Below are 18,518 nucleotides of genomic sequence, written 5' to 3' on the forward strand. Positions count from 1 at the left end.
TTTTAAAATATTGTTTTTTGACTACAAGTTATGAGCAAAAGCTCTTAAAGTAGGATTTTTTTTACATTATATATTGTTTGTGGCACTTGCATACACGACCAGGTACTTTTCAGAGCTTTATTATTATATACAATCCTCACAAATAACCTAAGATATAGATATTATTATTGCACTCATTCTACAGTCACAAGGGCTTGAGCAAATTGCTTAAGGTTATAATGCTGGTAGATGGGGGAGCTGGAACCTAAGCCCAGGTAGTTTAGCTTTAGAGTCTCTGCTCTTTACCACTCTGGAGTACTACTTCTCCTTGTGGCCGTAGGAGATGCTTGGGCCAGATGGGACCCAATTATTTGAACCAGCAAATTCCCTTTGTGCATAAGCAAGTGTGATTGGATTCCAGGTAGGTACAACTTTGGGATGTTAGGATATTAAACAGGTATTCATCAAACCTAAAGACAATGGATCAACAAAATTTCTAGCATATAATTCCCTGAAATCAAACAAATTAGCTTACTTTTTAAATGAGTAACAAGCAGAGACCTGTGATTTTAAAATTGAATGACAATCCTTAGGCCACCAATTGCCAAAATGTGTAGGTTAGTACAGCAGGGCAGGCCCCAGAAACAAAATTTCTCCCCTATACTTGTCTCAAGGATGACAATTTTTCTCAAGCAGAGGAACCCTATATAGTCAAACTGGATGGGAAATCTATGCCATGACAAGCAACCTTCCCCAGTAGCGTGCTTTTTTGTTGGTTTGTTTTTTTAACCTCCTTCCCTTTACCCAGTGGTAGGAGTTTAATCGTGAATTTCCCCTTTTTGCCTCACCTTTGTATCATGTGTGTGTGCTTAGTCATTCAATCATGTGCAATTCTTAACAAACACATGAAAAGATGCTCAACATCACTCATTATCAGAGAAATGCAAATCAAAACCACAATGAGGTACCATTTCTCGCCAGTCAGGATGGCTGCTATCCAAAAGTCTACAAGCAATAAATGCTGGAGAGGGTGTGGAGAAAAGGGAACCCTCTTACACTGTTGGTGGGAATGCAAACTAGTATAGCCACTATGGAGAACAGTGTGGAGATTTCTTAAAAAACTGGAAATAGAACTGCCACATGACCCAGCAATCCCACTCCTGGGCATACACACCGAGGAAACCAGATCTGAAAGAGACACGTGCACCCCAATGTTCATCGCAGCACTGTTTATAATAGCCAGGACATGGAAGCAACCTAGATGCCCATCAGCAGACGAATGGATAAGGAAGCTGTGGTACATATACACCATGGAATATTACTCAGCCATTAAAAAGAATTCATTTGAATCAGTTCTAATGAGATGGATGAAACTGGAGCCCCTTATACAGAGTGAAGTAAGCCAGAAAGATAAAGAACATTATAGCATACTAACACATATATATGGAATTTAGAAAGATGGTAATGATAACCCTATATGCAAAACAGAAAAAGAGACACAGATGTACAGAACAGACTTTTGAACTCTGTGGGAGAAGGCGAGGGTGGGATGTTTCGAGAGAACAGCATGTATATTATCTATAGGGAAACAGACCACCAGCCCAGGTGGGATGCATGAGACAAGTGCTCGGGCCTGGTGCACTGGGAAGACCCAGAGGAATCGGGTGGAGAGGGAGGTGGGAGGGGGGGATCGGGATGGGGAATACGTGTAACTCCATGGCTGATTCATGTCAATGTATGACAAAACCCACTGAAATGTTGTGAAGTAATTAGCCTCCAACTAATAAAAATAAATGAAAAATAAATAAATAAATAAATAAAAGAAAAAAAAAATCATGTGCAATTCTTTGTGACCCCTTGGACTACAGCCTCCAAAGCTCCTCTGTTCATGGGATTTTCCACACAAGAGTAAATCCGTGGTTGATAATGTCAATGTATGACAAAAACCACTACAATATTGTAAAGTAATTAGCCTCCAACTAATAAAAATAAATGGAAAAAAAAAAAAAAGAGTACTGGGAATGAGTTGTTATTTTATGCTTGCAGGGACGGTTATATTTTTCACTGTAGTCCAGGTTCGGGATCATGAAGAGTCACATTCAGGCCCAACCACATTTCCCAGAGATCATGAATATACGCCTGGATGGATTAATGGACATGATTTGGGTCATTTCCTTCTGAGAAGGAAAACATTTTCAGTTTTATTTGGAATAGTTGTATTAAGTGTAGCTGAAACATTCCTAAAACTGTATACAAAGGAAAAGGATTCATATGATCTGGGCAGCCAAGGTATAAAATGGATTTTCTTTGAGAATCAGTCCTACTTGCATTGCATCAGATCCCCTTCGAATTTAAAATCATGGTCTAGTTCAAAGTTAATCAATTTGGGTTGTCTTGAATCAAGATTGTCATCTTGTAACAACATTTCAGTAATTAAAATTTTCACAAAAAGATGGGGCTGCCTAAGTTTTCATATAGCGTATATATACATATATGTATATATAATTCACAGCACCTTATACATAGAAAGCTCTCAGCAAAAGATTTGTTGAGTGGTTGGCACATCCGTCTCATGAGTGGAGTTTAGGTGTATTTTAGTAAATGTCAGCATTAGGAGTAGTTGATAATTTATTCAACATCTATTCAACTCTGAAGGAGAAAGATATACAGAGATGAATAACATATGATGCCTGTCTTTAAGGACATCTAGATATCTGGGAATATAGACAGTAAGACATTTAAAAACATAGGGCATGGACACAGGATGATAGGAATGGGATGCTGTAGAGACAGCCCCTGGATACATTTTGTTACCAGAAATTAGTGGCTTAAAATAGTGCAGACGTGTTGTTAGCACAGATCTGAAGGTCAGACGTTGAAAATCAAGGTGTCGTCAGGGGTGCGTTCCCTCTGGAGGCTTTTGGGGAAAATCTGTTTCCTTGCCTTCACCCGGTAGAACTTGCCTCACTCTGGCCCAGAGCCCCTGCCTTGGGTCTCTCCAATCCCACTTTCATCTCTTTGTCTCCTACTACTAACTCTTATCCCCCTACCTTCCTCTCATGAGAACTCTTGTGATTTTGTCAGATTTGCCTTGAAAATCCAGGAAAGCTCTCCATCTCAAGCTCTTTAACATAATCACTTCTACAATGTGCATTTTACTACATAAGTAAAATATTCCCAGGTTCTGGGGAATAGGACATGGATATTCTTAGGGGACTGTGATTCAGCCTGCCAAAGCACCTGACTGAGTTTAATCTAGACTTAATTTGGATAGAGCTAGAAATGAGCTATGTGTCCAGGAGTGTGACATATTATATTACTGGGCCTCAATTTCCTCAACTATAAAATAAAGAGACAGGACAATGTGAACTTATATTTCAGCTCTCATAGTTTATGCTTTACAGATATAGCAACAGGGCCTGTAGCATAGGATACTGAAAATATGACTCCCCAAACCCAAAATTACAGTTCTAGAACAAACTATTCTTGTCAGTTGGGCCCCCTCCAGCTTAGAAGCAATCACTGGAGCCACAGCAAATACACATTCCCTCTCAAATACCTATACAATTCTGCCCTTATTTGGTTTACTTGCTAAGTCATGTCCAACTCTTGCGACCCTATAGACTTAGCCCGCCAGGCTCCTTTGTCCATAGGATTTTCCAGGCAAGAATGCTGAAGTGGGTTGCCATTTCTCTCTCCAGGGGATTCCGACCCAGGGATTGAATCTGGGTCTTCTGCGCTGCTGGTAGATTCTTTACTGATTGAGCTTCCAGGAAAGCCTCTTATATAGAAAGCCAGTAGGAAAATGATGTCTCTTCTCTATGTTATCTTACCCTGGTGACAGCTTTGGTCATCAGCAATATCTGCAAAGTTGTGAGGCTTATTCGAAGTGGTTTCCATGACCTTATTTGTAATTAAGAAAGAAAAGTGGGTTGAAGTTGTTATTTAAAGCTAACGTTTATGACCAAGGGTATAGAATACAGTTTTAACTTCTACGGTCCTTTGGTTCAACCCAGGGTAAAGTGAAGTGTGAAGTGAAAGTTGCTCAGTTGTGTCTGACTCTGTGACCCCATGGACTATAGCCCGCCAGGCTCCACTTTGTCCATGGGATTTTCCAGGCAACTGGAGTGGGTTGCCTTGTCCTTCTCCAGGAGTTCTTCCCCACCCAGGGATCAAACCCAGGTCTCCCACATTGCAGGCAAATTCTTTACTGTCTGAGACACCAGGGAAGCCCTCAACCCAGAGTAGGTCATCTTAAAAAAAAAATTTAAAATAAATAATTAGCATAAATTCAAGTTTTCCCTGATTTTTTCTTTTATTTTGTTAGATTTTTATTTAGAAGTATAATAAAAACATCTTAAATAGTGATAGATTTATTATCCCCCTGTTTTTCAGAGGCCATGTCAGCATTGCATGTAGCATTACATTCTAGACCTTTCCAGAGAACAATTTGGAATTAAAAAACTTGATCTCCTCATTTGCTTGGTAAACATAAATTTGTGTCATTGTTAGATTTTTTTTCTAGCTGTCTAGAAGCTTAAAGTTTCATAGAGGTGGTATATAAATTTAAGAAAATAAACTTCTGGACCCTTCAAGGAATCAAATAATCTTAATAGGCTATCGCTGCCTCATTAGTTAATAGAAGAAGAACTCCAGAATTCATCCCTCTAGCTTTACATGTGGTCTCTATGTTTCAGAGAAGAATTTTAATCAGGACAGCATTTTTATCTAACTTCCTGTACACAGACTGTGTGATGCCTTCTAGCACATCAGATGCCAAGCTTACATTAATATATATTTCATCATAATACTGTTACCCATTTAAAAACTACATATGTAGAGAGGACACTTATTATAGAATCCTGGTGCTCACATTTACCAGTTGGGTGACTTTGCCCAAGACACACAACCTCTCTGAGTATCAGTTTTCTTATCCATAAAATGAGGGGGTTAAAATAGAGTAACTCTGAAGGGGCTTCTTGCTCTGAAATTCAAGGACTCAATTTTGAATCATTTTAGGTTTCCTACTTTGCCAGCTTAATTGACTGTCTAGTTATAGAGTGCATTTTAATTCTCTAAACTTATCATTCTCTTCAGTTTCATTTAGAAGACTGCATCATTATTTCTTAAAGCGCATAGTGCCTTCACTTTGTCAGGTTCCAATGTGAAAGAATGTGGATCTGTCCTTTGACCTTAAGGAGCAAGTATCAGATCCTAGATCTTAGTTTCAAGCTCCACATACTTTTGAAAAAAAACAAAAACAAACAAAAAAAACTTATAGATAGGATACTGATGCCAAAATCTTGGCTCTCTGTGCACCAGTGCTGAACAAGAATACAGAGACAGACTTATGGAGGGGAAAGCAAGAGAGGCTTTATTACTTTGCCAGGCAAAGGAGGCAACACAGTAAGCTAGTGCCTCAAGACCTGTACCTTCCTCCCTGGTGAATAGCAAGAGGTTATATAGTAAGGCAGGGATGTGTGATAAAGATCCAGTCAATCCTAAATGAAATCAATCCTGAATATTCTTTGGAAGGACTGATGCTGAAACTGAAGCTCCAATACTTTGACAACCTGATACAAAGAGCTGACTCATTGGAAAAGACCCTGATGCTGGGAAAGATTGAGGGCAGGAGGAGAAGGGGGCAACAGAAGCTGAGATGATTGAATGGCATCACTGAGTCAGTGGACATGAGTTTGAGCAAACTCTGGGAGATTATAAAGGACAGGGAAACCTGGTTTGCTTCAGTCCATGGGCTCACAAAGATTCTGATACAACTGAGCTACTGAACAACAAGTAATAGTCTTGCATTCTTCTTCTACAAAGTTTCCAAAGGTGGGATTGTTGACAAGATTAGGTTGTGTTCAGGGTCTTAGGGGGTCCAGTATCCTCATCTGATGAGCCTCTCTGGTCCTTTAATCTTGCCTGGTAGTTTCCTGGCTCCTTCTCCCTTGATTTGGAACTGTTCAGCCCTTTGAAACTCAGAGAAGGTCATGGAGGATGGAGCCTTGCCTATGAGAAATGGGAGACAATAAGGCCTCCATGCCCTGGAGTCCCACAGGGGTCCTACCCTTCATCAATACCTTACATAGAATTATAACACTGACGGTCTGTAACTTTTTGTCAAGAGTATCAGTTCGAACTCTGCTCAATGTTATGTGGCAATCTGGATGGATGGGGAGCTTGGGGAGAATGGATACATGTATGTGTATGGCTGAGTCCCCTCACTGTTTACCTGTAACTATCACAACATTAAAAGACGCTTACTCCTTGGAAGGAAAGTTTTGACCAACCTAGATAGCATATTAAAAAGCAGAGACATTACTTTGCCAACAAAGGTCCGTCTAGTCAAGGCTATGGTTTTTCCAGTGGTCATGTATGGATGTGAGAGTTGGACTGTGAAGAAAGCTGAGCGCCGAAGAATTGATTGGAGAAAACTCTTGAGGGTCCCTTGGACTGCAAGGAGATCCAACCAGTCCATCCTAAAGGAGATCAGTCCTGGGTGTTCATTGGAAGGACTGATGCTGAAGCTGAAACTCCAATAATTTGGCCACCTCATGTGAAGAGTTGACTCATTGGAAAAGACCCTGATGCTGGGAGAGATTGGGGGCAGGAGGAGAAGGGGACAACAAAGGATGAGATGGCTGGATGGCATCACCGACTCGATGGACATGAGTTTGAGTAAACTCCAGGAGTTGGTGATGGACAGGGAGGCCTGGCATGCTGTGATTCATGGGGTCGCAGAGAGTCGGACATGACTGAGCGACTGAACTGAACCAATCACAACATTGTTAATCAACTGTACCCTAAAACAAAACAAAAAGTTAAGAAAAAAATAAAAGAGACTATTAGTAGTTAGGGGGAAAAATTATAATCTTTTCCCTCTTATTTCAATGTGAAAATACATGTTTCACTACTCTTACAAAGATGTAGAACCACAAGGCCTGTGTTTTAATTGCCACTGTATATCTAGAACTTAGCACCAAGTATCTAGATCAAACAGGTGATCAGTGAATATTAGACAAAAGAGATGTCAGTGGGTTTTCCAGAGACAGCTAAGAAAAGTCAGGAACCTTTGCTACAAAATTATCTAATTTTTAAGCAAACTAGATACATACATTTTGAACTATCAAAGTCTTGGAAATGGTTCTACTCTATATCCCTCACTTTACATAAGAGGATACTGAAGCAGAGGTAAACAGAAAACTAACACAAGGACCCACGGATACCTAATAGAAGCCCTTGAATTAAAATCCAAATCTCCGGCTACTCACCTGTGTCTCTTGCCTGGATTCTTTATTCCAATAGCTTGCTTTTCTCAGAATTCAAATGGCATGGTATTTAAACAGAAAACCTCAGCCTGGTGGTTTAAGTCTCTTGTGTTCTTTTCTCTTATTTGCTCTCCCTTATCTGCCGACTCTCTTTCTTATCTAAGCAGTCTCACTCTCCTTATCAGAGGATTGGGGACTGTTACTTGACATGTAATTTACATCCACTGAAAGCCTCGAGTTACATGATATCAACCCTTCCTCCCCATCTTACAGATAAAACTACCAATCAGGATAAGGCTTTAGTTCTTAGCTTGTACTATTAAAGTTTACATCTGATTACTAACTTCAAATATGTTACTACATTTGCATATTTGCTGCTGCAGATAAAATGCTTTGGTGAGGTATCTCAGGGCATCAGTGTTGCTAAGTCTGTATTGAGATTTGAATTAGGGATTTTTTACTTCTCCTAGAAATATGTCTAGGAAATTGTGTGTTACAGAACTCTGCCTTTTGTGTGATAAACTAACAAGAAATAAAGTGCTGCCTCTTTATCTAAATAGTTTCTTTTCTTTAATTGAAGTATAGTACATGTACAATATTACATGTTACAGGCGTATAGTATGCTGATTCACAATTTTGAAATGTCATACTCCATTTATAATTATTATAAAGATTGGCTATATTTTTTATGTTATATAATGTATCCTTATAGCTTATTTTATATATAATAGTTTGTGCTTCTTAATCTATTCCTATATTATCCCTCCTATCAGCGCTCCCCCACTGGTAACCACTGGTTTGATCTCTGGCTCTATGAGTTGGCATCTGATTTGTTATATCCACTATTTTGTTGTACTTTTTGATTCCACATGTAAGTGATCCTGTGTTGTATTTGTCTTTCTGTGTCTGACTTACTTCACTCAGCATAATGCCTCCAAGTCCATCCATGTTGCTTCACATGTTAAAATTTCATTCTTTTTTATGGCTTAGGAGTGTTCCATTGTATATAAATACCACAGTGTCTTTATCCATTCATCTGTTGATGGACAGTTTGCTTTCATATCTTGACAATTGTAAATAATGCTACTATGAACATTGCCATGCATGTATCTTTTCAAATTTCATGTGTGTGTGTGTGGTGTTGTTGTTTTGTTGTTTTGACATATATATATATATGCAGGAGTAGATTTTCTAGCTCATATGGTAGTTCTATCTTAGCATTTTTGAGAAACCTGCATTCTCTTTTCTACAGTGGCTGTATCAATTTATATTCCCAGCAGCAGGGTACAGAGGCTTCCTTTTCACCACATCCTTGCCAACATTTGTTATTTGTGGTCTTTTTGATGATAGACATTCTGACAGGTTTGAGGTGATCTCATTGTGGTTTTGATTTGCATTTCTGTGATGATTAGCAGTGTTGAACATCTTTCCAGGTGCCTATTGGCCATCTGCATTTCCGCTTTGGAGAAATGTCTGTTCAGTTCTTCTGCCCATATTTAAATTTTTTTTAATGATGATGCCGAGTTGTATGGGCTGTTTATATATGCTTTATATTAACCACTTACAGTTATATAATTTGCAAATTTTTTCCTCCCACTTAGTAGGTTTAATTTTCATTTTTGTCAGTGGTTTGCTTTGCTGTGCAAAACTTTTAAGTTTGATTAGATCCCATATGTTTACTTTTGTTTTATTTGCTTTAGCAGAGCAATCCAAAAAAACACTGCACTAATTTATGTCAAAGAGTATACTGCGTGTTTTCCTCTAGGAGTTTTAAAGTATCTTATCTTAAATTTAGGTCTTTAATCCATTTTGAGTTTCTTTTTTTGTATGATATTAGATAATGAAGGGATTATTCTCCATTGTATATTCTTGCCTCCTTTGTTGTAAATTAATTGACCATAAGTGTGAGTTTATTTCTGAGCTCTCTATTCTGTTCTGTTGATGTATGTGCCTGTTTATGTGCCAGTACAATACTGTTTTGATTACTATAATTTTGGAGTATAGTCTGAAGTCAGGGTGCATCATTTCTCTAGTTTATGATTCATTCTCAAAATTGTTTTGGCTATTTGGAGTCTTTTGCATTTTGATAAAAAGTTTAAAATTATTAGTTGAAGAATAAAAACCATATTATCATCTCAATAAATGGAGGATAAGCTTCCAACAAAACTGCAACACCCATTTTTGATAAAAACACTCCAGAAATTGGGCATAGAGGAAACACAACATAATAAAGGCCATAGATGACAAACCCACAGCTAAACTCATGATGAAAAAGCCAAAAGCATTTCCTCTAAGATCAGAACAAGACAAGGATGCCCATTGTTGCCACTTTTCTTCAACATAGTATTGGAAGTCCTAGTCACAACAGTCAGAAAAAGTAATAAAAGGAATCCAGATTGGAAAAGTATAACTGTCACTGTTTGCAGATGACATGTAGAAAATCCTAAAGATATAACAGCAGGAAACTACTAGAGCTCATCAATGAATTTGGTAAATTTGCAGGATACAAAATTAATATACAGAAATCTGTTATATTTTTCTACACTAATAACAAACTAGCAGAAGGAGAAATTAAGGAAACAATCCCATTTATAACTACATCAAAAAAGAATAAAATAAATAGCAATAAGCATGCTTGAAGAGACAAAAACCTCTATTCAGAAAACTATAAGACACTGATGAAAGAAACTGAAGAAGACACAAATGGATGGAAAGATATACCATGTTCTTAGACTGGAAGATTTAATACTGTTAAAATGACCATACTACTCAAAGTAATATTTTGCCAACTTTGCTAACAAAGGTCTGTCTAGTCAAGGCTATGGTTTTTCCAGTAGTCATGTATGGATGTGAGAGTTGGAATATAAAGAAAGTTGAGCACAGAAGAATTGATGTTTTTGAACTGTGGTGTTGGAGAAGACTCTTGAGAGTTCCTTGGACCGCAAGAATATCCAGCCAGTCCATCCTAAAGGAGATCAGTCCTGAGTGTTCATTGGAAGGAGTGATGTTGAAGCTGAAACTCCAATACTTTGGCCACCTGATGAGAAGAGCTGACTCATTTGCAAAAAAACCCTGATGGTGGGAAAGACTGAAGGCAGGAGGAGAAGGGGACAACAGAGGATGAGATGATTGGATGACATCACCAACTCAATGGACATGAGTTTGAGTAGACTCCGGGAGCTGGTGATGGACAGGGAGGCCTGGCATGCTGCGGTCCATGGGGTCATGAGGAGTCAGACACGGCTGAGTGACTGAACTGAACTAAACTGAGCTACTCAAAGTAATCTACAGATTCAGTGCAACCCATATCAAAAATACCAGTGGCATTTTTCACAGAACTAGAATGGTTGGTTTTTATGGAGCATTCTTTCTACCTGAATTTCATGATTTTTTAATAGAAATATTTATTAATATTTGGCTGTGCTGAGTCTTTGTTGCCGCACATGGGCTTTCTCTAGTTGCAGTGAATGGGGGCTACTCTCTAGTTGTGGCGCACAGACTTTTTACTGCAGTGGCTTCTCTTATTGTGGAACATGGGCTCTAGGCATGCCAGGCTTCAGTAGTTGCAGCATACAGGCTCAGTAGTTGTGGCCCACAGGCTTAATTGCCCCAAGGCATGTGGGATCTTCCCAGAGGAGAGATGGGACCGGTGTTCCTTATATTGCAAGGTGAATTTTTAACCACTGGACCACCAGAAAAGCCCTGATAATGCTTTTATCATTATTATTTAGTCTTAAAGTAAACAGTAACTCTAGAATTAAGCGTTATGTAACACAAGAACCATAGAGTTGAATAAAGCTAAATATAGGCGGTTTAACTGTCATTCATTCATTATACATAAATATCATATTCTGAAAGTTATAATTTTCAACTCTATCTGATTCTAAAAGTTACACTCGCCATTTAACAGAACTAGTTCAGTTTATTTTTGTGCAGGTATATATTTTAAGGTGAATTGATGACTCTAAAAGTTAATTGTCTAATTGGACACTTGTCTACCGCGTGGTTTCATGGATACGTGACCTGAGCTATCAGGGCTTCCCAGATGGCCCACTGGTCAAGGATCCACTTGCCAATGCAGGAGAAGTGAGAGACGCAGATTTGATCCCAGGGTAGGGAAGATCCCCGAAGTAGGAAATGGCAATCTGCTCCAGTATTCTTGACTGGAGAATCCCCTAGACAGAGGAGGCTGGTGGGCTACAGTTCAAGGGGATGCAAAGAATTAGACATGACTGAGCACACACACAGTAGGTGTGGATGAGACCTGGGCTATCTCACAGAACCCGCATGTGGGCGGGCCCAGGGCTTGGGTTAATGCTCTGCTGTCACCATCTTCAAATCCTTAATTTCGGAGCAAAAGGTCCTGCATTTTCCTTTTTATGAAAGGTGATCATAACTTCGGGTTTTGGTTAATGTTGTGCAAAGGCAGCCAGGGCCCTTTTCACGAAAGTATGCAGTTAAGTTTTTTAAAATATAAGTAATTCATAACTCTCTGGGAAATAAATTTATGGTGAAACAAAACCTCCTATGGGGGTGAGAGAGAGAGGAAGGAAGGGATATGTTTTTGAAGAAGAAACACTTAAACGATTAAATAACACTTGGAAGGTAGTCTTATAGAGATTTTTGGCCAATGGATTCTCTGGTGGCTCAGACGGTAAAGCATCTGCCTGCAATGCGGGAGACCTGGGTTCTATCCCCGGGTCGAGAAGATCCCCTGGAGAAGCAAATGGAAACCCACTCCAGACTCTTGCCTGGAAAATTTCATGGATGGAAGAGGCTGATGGGCTACAGTCCATGGGGTCGCAAAGAGTCGGACATGACTGAGCAACTTCATTTCCCTAACAAAAGAACCCCTGAGGTATATTGCTTGATTCCTTCTTTAACTCTGAAACCAGCAGATTCTTCCCTTTGCAGGATGGAGAGGCAGAGTCAGGTTGAGGCTAAGCTTAGCACCGTAGCTACTATGGAGATTCTATTTAGATAGATTCAAGTGTGATTGGGCTGTTATTTGTTGTTGCTTCTTTAGCTATCACTAGCTTCATATATGCATATATGGTCAGTTGCTCAGTCATGTGACCCCATATATTCTTCTTTATCTGTCTTCTATCATTCTGATATGAGTATGACATCTATAATAGAAGCAGAGTGAACTGATTAAGACTATGAATTTTCAGTCAGCTCCTGGCCTGTAATGGGACCCCGAGCACTTACTTAATTTCCCTGCACCCAAGTTTCCTCATTTGTTAAATAAGGATTTAGTTAGTTAATTAAGTCACTCAGTCGTGTCCGACTCTTTGCAACCCCGTGGACTGTAGTCCACCAGGCTCCTCCATCCATGGGATTCTCCAGGCAAGAATACTGAATATCCTAAATAAGGATAGTGGTACCTAATTGACAGAATTTATAGAAACATGTTAGTAATAGAAATATGTTATTAATTTTCAAATTTCTTAAAAAAAAATCTTAGCACATAGTAATGTAAGCATGCTGAATAAATTAATATAAAATTATAAAATCCAATAATTTAAAAATATACTTGGAGAGCAGACCTGAATATCCATGCATAAAAAAGATTATAGAATATATAAAAAATTCATATGATAAAAAAGCATTACAGCCTAATAGGGAAGAGATGAATTATAAGAAAGTCTATACATTTTATAGATAAATAGGTTTTCTATGGAGAAAATATGATGGTAAAACCTCAGTTTATAACACACACTACAATAAATTACAGTAAAGGGCTAAATGCAAATTAAGACATCTAGAAGAAGACATATGCAATGTTTAATCAATTTATGCAGAGAAAAGAACTGCTTATGGGGAAAAAAGCAGAGGAAGTAAAAATGAGAGAAAATAAAATATATCATTTTATTATAGTAAGAAAAGAATTGTTACAATTAGCAGCAGAGTTAATAAATTAATATTTATAATATTTAAAAATTCTTACAAGCCAAGGTAAGAAGCCATGTTTATAAAAATATGAAATACATTTATCAGGAATTTTTGATTGCATATTATTAGAAATTCTAGAGCAAAACTAAAAAACAAAAATGTTGACTCTTATTATTGTAAGAATGTTATTCTGATAATGGGTTTTACCGGATTCCAGTATTTTTCCAATGCTGGCCATGTGAATGTTTCTCCAAATGTAGGCAGGAAATATAAATTAATAAAAATTACAGTCTTGGACTCATGAGGCCCCTGACCACAGAGAGGCCAATATTTTCGAATAGTCATGAAAAACATAAAAAGTTTTACCTGAGAATATTTATATACTCAGTATAGGTTAGTTTGCACAACTGTGCTTTAAAGAGTTGCAGACATTTTTATGTTAATGGTAGATCATCTCCCTTCAAAAATAAAAATCATAAGCAGCAACAAAAAAAGCATAAAAGAGTAAGTAAAGAAGGTGCAGTAATTAGTAAGGGAACAGTTAGCGCATTTCCAGATCACTGATCAGGCACTGAACGGCTTATAAAGGACTGAAGCAACCACTCTGATAACAGGCTTGTTCACCTGTGTGGGTGTACATTTCCTGTTTCAGTGCAGAACCAACATTTTCCAGCCAAATTATTTCATTTACAAAAAGCAGTACTGTAAAACAACACACCATTCTAGAACACAGAGTTGAAGTGTCCCCTAATCAATCATTTGGTCCACGAAACAATTACTTCAGGTTTTGAGGTGTAGAATTTGAGCATGGTTAACATATTGTTGGGAGAAGGCAATGGCAACCCACTCCAGTGTTCTTGCCTGGAGAATCCCAGGGACGGGGGAGCCTGGTGGGCTGCCGTCTATGGGGTCGCACAGAGTCGGACGCAACTGAATTAGCAGCAGCAGCAACATGTTGACCTTGGCCTCAGCCTCACAGGATAACCTACAGGTATATCCCAAAAGGCTTTCTGTAGAGTCTCTTGTTTCTTTTTAGGAAGAAAATGTCCTCTTGGTGTTTATTAGACTATTCCTTTTGCCTGTTGAAAGGTTTCATGTGGAATAATCGCCTATGTAGCTGTTCAAATAATAAATAAGCTATAGCTGCATAAGGGACTTCCCTATAGGACCCTAGAGGCAGGGCAATCACTCATCCAGATCTTTTTGCTCCCCTTTAGTGAATTTCCTCAGCATCTGTTTTAAAGGCTGATTACATCGCTCTATGAGGCTATCTGTCTCTGACTGATAAAGGACTGGTTAGCAAAGAGGAAATCCTCAATCGCTATGTTTCTTCATTAAAAACATCCTCTTTCCTTCTATAGTTGCAGGATAAATGTTAGAAACCTTCATATGATCAAAAAGCAAAATGATTCATCTCTCAGTTGATAATGCCCCTTCCCACCAAGATGTGACTGTTAATTAATTCTGCAAGGAACACTGACCTGGGTCTCTGCCAAATTACTACATTTTATGCTTTCAAAAAAAAATTTTGTAAATGATAGCATTAAGGATTTTAATAGAAGACATGAGGCAGTTTGATGCAGGAGGAGTTAAGGGCTGTTGCCTCACTAAACTTTGAAGAGTGCCCTACTGTGGAGACAACACAGTCCTTCTGGGTACTCTTCTTCTAAATACCATAATAACATCACAGGTGGCATTCCCATGCTCTTGTTTCTTAGAAAGAATCTAGACTGTGGCGACCTACCAAATTTTCTGTACTCCGTCTTGATGGTGCCTGCAAATTGAAAACAAGAAGCTTTTTTTTTCTTTCTTTTTTTGGTAGTCTTCCAAGATACTTAGAATCCTAGCAATGGCATTTTGCCCAACTGGTTTCCCGAAGGTGCGCTGTCAGCCAGGAACATTTATCCTTCCCAGTATTGCTCAGTCTGGATGGCCTGGCTTTGCAGCCCTTCATCCTCTGGAACTCTTCATGGCCAGAAGAGTTTTTCCTGCCAGATTATAAATGAAGCTATATCTTCTCTCCCTGGACTCCTGGCCCTTTCCCATCAGTTATGGTCTCCTGACCTCACAGCTTATGTCTTGAAGTTTAAATCTTGATTTAAAAATCTAATTAGGGTTTCCATGTCTCACCATGTTGGTTTGGGGCCCCTCTACCAGACAGAGTGTACTCTCCAAGTTCTCATTCCCATGTATTCTGTGTGCCAGTGATTGTGAATGAAAAGGAAATATTAAGCATGCTATCATACTTGAAAAGTACAAAAATGAATACTAGTTATCTACCCTTCTGAGGAATATGATCCGTTGAGAAAGGTGATTTTGTTATAATTTTGTTTATTTTAGTTTTGACTGTGCTGGGTCTTTGCTGTTATGCACTGGTTTTCTCGAGCAAGCCGGGGGCCACTCTAGTTGCCGTGCACAGGTATCTTATTGCAGTAGCTTCTCTGTTGCAGAGCAAGGATCTTGTCACTCCTTTTGTCAAACTTTCCAAATCTCACCACAACTAGACTAAAATCCACATACCTAATGCAGCAAACATCATTCCATGAACCAGCCAGAGTCACCTTTTAGAACTCCTACCACTTTCCCTTTTCTCTCTTGGGACATTTTGGTCTTCCTGCTGGTCCTTCAAAATGTCTTGCTGATTCCTCTTTCTTTTCTGGCCACACCACACAGCATGTGGGATCGCTTCGCTCACTGACCAGAGATCAAACCCGCACCCCCTGCCCTGGAAGCAAAGAGTCTTAACAACTGGACTGCCAGGGAAGTCCCTCATTCTGCTTTTGGACTTTTGTTTCACCTGTTCCCTGTTGGTGAATTGCACATCCTCCAGTGTAGCTTTCTTCCATATTTTATTCCTTACTACCTTCTTAGTAAGATCTTCCCTGATCTCCTTATCTAAAATAAGTGAGTCTCCTACTTTCTATCTGCTTACTAGTTTTTTCCTCTTGCTTTTATTCATCACTACTTATATTGTTTCATATGCATATCTTTGTTTTCTATCTCTCAAGCAGGTTATAAGCAATAAGTGGACAGTTATGTATTGCTTTATCTACCTATTTTTTATTATTTATTGCTTTCTCTGCCTACCTACTAGGTAGCTACCTGTCTATATGTAATATTTAAAAGACTGCTCGTCACATAGCAAGTGCTCAATTGCTATTTGCAGCAAAGAGTAAATGAATGAATTAGTATATAACCACAATTACCATAATCTAGTGACACTACCTTAAATCTTCCCTGTTTATGGTCTGAATTTCTTACTGATCTTCCACTATAGTCACCCTTCACATGCTCCTTGACCGCACTTCCTAAAACACCAGCCAGTCATGCCAGTTCCATATTTGAAATAGTCTTTACTAATTTTTCCTGACTCTTTTAGGAGTTCCTCCTCTGTATATCTCAGTACAATTTGGGTGAACATCTGTTGCAGCACTTGTCACACTGTTTTATTTATTTATTTATTTATTTTTAAATTTTTTTTTAATTTTTTTAAATTTTTTAATTTTTTTTTAGTCACACTGTTTTAAATGACACAATTCTTGGTGTCCTTCACCAAACAGTAAACCTTTAAAGGCCTTAACTAAGGAAGGTGATGGTTTACATTCCTGTAGCCCTTCAACATTTGCACACGGACATGCTCCATGTGCATTTTCTAATTTTATGCAGATTATTAGAATGCCTTTTTATAAGAGAAAATTGAGATTTTTGAGAAACTAAGTGACTTCTGCAAAATCACACATGTTGAATGAAGTACATTTTAAATTAATTCTTCAAATTTCAGGATCATTTTGCCCTTCTAAGTACAACTAAAATGCATCCTAAACAAGGAAGAGTTCTTCGGTTTGGCATTCAGGGACCTTAACAATTCGAATTTAAGCCTCTTTACCAAACCTACAAGTGCCATCTCCTCTAAATACTCCAAAATGTAATCATTAAAATTTGAAAAAATATTATCGATACGTCGCTTTCTCCTTCTCAGATTTTTCCCCTCCCATATGTAATAGTCCCAGTAGATCTATAATACTTCTCACTTTTTTCCTTGTCTTGATCCTACCTTTTGTTCAAAGTTCAGCTAAAAAACCATCACCATTAAGATGAATTTTCTGATATAGTAACTGAGTACCTACTTTGAGAAATTATTAATAAAATGACTGAACATATGAACATAATGATCTATAAGCTTGAACTAAAGGATATATGTATACAACATGCAGAGTGCATAGCCCTTATAAACACAGACCCAAGAGACCTAAAAAAATTAAATCCATATTGGACCAATATAGAAAAATCTCAGAAATTTAAGAGATTGTGTTCTGGGACCACAGTATAATTACATTAGAAAGCAACACAAGAGATAAGTTACCAAAACTCCACCTGTTTGGAAATGGCCAGAATACAGCTAGATAGTACTTGTACCAAAGAATAAATTATAACTTAAATGATAGAATATTTAGAACTGAATGAGAATGAAAAACCACATATTTTTAAGTATGGGATGCGAGTTGAACTTTATTTAGAGGTAAATGCATAGCCTTACATGCTTTTATGAGAAAGAAAGCCTAAAAAATTAGGTGTCAAATCTTTCATTTTAGAAGTTAGAATAACAAACAATAAGTTCAAAGAAATCAAGTGGATGGACAGAATAAAAAATAAGAGCAAAAATGAGTGAACAGAAAATAAGATATAATAGGAACAACAACGCCAAACCTTGGTTGTCCTAAAGCCTAATAAAATAGACAAACCCACGATGAGATTCATCAAGAGAAAGAGAAGAAAAAAGTGACAGAACTATAAATATAGAAAAGATAAAATCAATAAGAATATTAATAATAATAAGATCAATATGAGAATATTTTAATTAATAATTGATATATAATTATATCATTTATATAAGGCTATTAATTAATATTAATATTATTAAGAAGAATAAGAGAGTATTACAAATACACTGTAAACTTAAAAACGTCAATGAAATGGATAAGTTCTTATAAAAACATAACTTATCAAAACTGAATCAAGAAGGAGTAACTGTATTACTCCTATATCTATTAAAAAATCCAGTGTTGTTAATCGTCTTACTAAAAACTTCAGGTCTAAGAGTTTTACTAGCAGGTTCAACTCAATATGTAAAGAATTGGATAATTCTATTCTTAAATAATCTCTTGCAGAGAATAAAAAGGGAAATGGAACAATCCATAATTTCATTTTATGAGGCTAGCATAGCATAATATCGATACCATAACCTGATAATGAAAGTGTTATAAAGGAAAACTATTACTTTGGAATTTCGTTTCATAGATTATATAAATCCTAAACCTAAACGTAGGATTAGGACACTGAATTCAGTAGTATACAAATACATTAATCCATCGT

At 37.7% G+C, this 18,518-nt stretch overlaps 1 long non-coding RNA gene across 1 annotated transcript in view; it reads left to right on the plus strand.

Annotated features, from left to right (window-relative positions):
• Positions 1 to 18,518, plus strand: part of LOC122686084 — a 112,679-nt gene that overhangs the window by 13,542 nt on the left and 80,619 nt on the right. The window lies entirely within an intron of this gene.

Source organism: Cervus elaphus, chromosome 29 (assembly GCF_910594005.1).
Source record: "Cervus elaphus chromosome 29, mCerEla1.1, whole genome shotgun sequence".
NCBI lineage: Eukaryota > Metazoa > Chordata > Mammalia > Artiodactyla > Cervidae > Cervus > Cervus elaphus.